At 66.5% G+C, this 1,057-nt stretch overlaps 1 protein-coding gene across 1 annotated transcript in view; it reads right to left on the bottom strand.

The window, feature by feature from the left end:
* Positions 1 to 1,057, bottom strand: part of NDOR1 (NADPH dependent diflavin oxidoreductase 1) — a gene marked incomplete at its 5' end in the record, with an annotated part of 43,883 nt that overhangs the window by 23,478 nt on the left and 19,348 nt on the right. The window lies entirely within an intron of this gene.

Genomic DNA, 1,057 nt, shown 5'->3' with positions numbered 1-1,057 from the left:
CACTGACCTGTCCCTGCCGCACCGGCCTCCGCCCCTTCGGTGTCACGCCTCCCCCAACCGAGGCCACGGGGTGGACCGGCCCTGGGCCTGTGGAGGCACAGCTTTGCCCGCTGGCTCTGGATCCAACCCCAGCACTTGGCTGCCTGGGCCCCGCGGGCACCCTGCCTGCCCAGCCTCCCAGGCGCTGTGTTAAATCCGCGGAGAACCTCCCAGCGCACTTCCTGTGCGACCAGGGGAGACGAACTCCGGCTGCGGGAGAATCTGGGCTGACACGGCCTTCCCCGGATCCCCGGACCTGAGCTTTGTTCTGAGGGTCGGGGGCGGGGGGTCACTGCTGGGGAGTCGGTGACCCTCTCAGCCCTGCTGCCCCACGAGGACGTGCGTCGGTCGGGAGCTTTGCGTGCCCCGTGGGCCCTTCCTGGCACCCGAGGGCTCAGGCCGAGACCTGTCCTCGGCTCTGGGACGGTCTGTTCCTTTCCCTGACAACTTCCTCCCTGCGTTCTCACTCCGCGGCTCCTGGAGTGAACTCAGAGCTTTGACCTCTTCTTCCTCTTACGTTTTGTTACTTTTGGAAGAACGTCTCAACTCTATCTTTACCAACTTCCCTGGCGCTCTTTCCGAGCCTGCGTCTCCCGTGCTGGCCGTGGGGCCGAGTGTCCCTCTGCGGGGAGCCCGCCCGCAGCTCTTTGCTCCCCTTGGTCCGCCTCTCACGGGGTCGCCCCTGCCGTGGGCGCTGGCTCTGTGGTCTGTTTGTACTGAAGAAGCTGAGAGCAAAGCGGGAGCCTGGGCCTGCGTCACGCACCCTCGCCCCGGCGTGCTTGCCGTCACCCTCGTGCTCTTGGCTTCCAATGCTGAGCCGACGCCTCTGCCCTGACGGCCCAGGGGGCTGATGGGAGGGCACCCACACCCACCCCTCCGGCCCGGGCCCTGCGTCACCCACTCCACCTCTCCTCCTGCCTTTGATCCCCGCCAACCTGCCTTCTTTCCTGTCTGAGGAGACCCTGTGCTGGGGTCCTGGAGACGCCCCGAGTCTCCAACATCATCCCCACCCCATCTT

This window comes from Myotis davidii, unplaced genomic scaffold, assembly GCF_000327345.1.
Source record: "Myotis davidii unplaced genomic scaffold, ASM32734v1 scaffold609, whole genome shotgun sequence".
NCBI lineage: Eukaryota > Metazoa > Chordata > Mammalia > Chiroptera > Vespertilionidae > Myotis > Myotis davidii.
The sequence above is the reverse complement of the archived record's forward strand: the minus strand, read 5'-3'. Positions and strand labels throughout refer to the sequence as shown.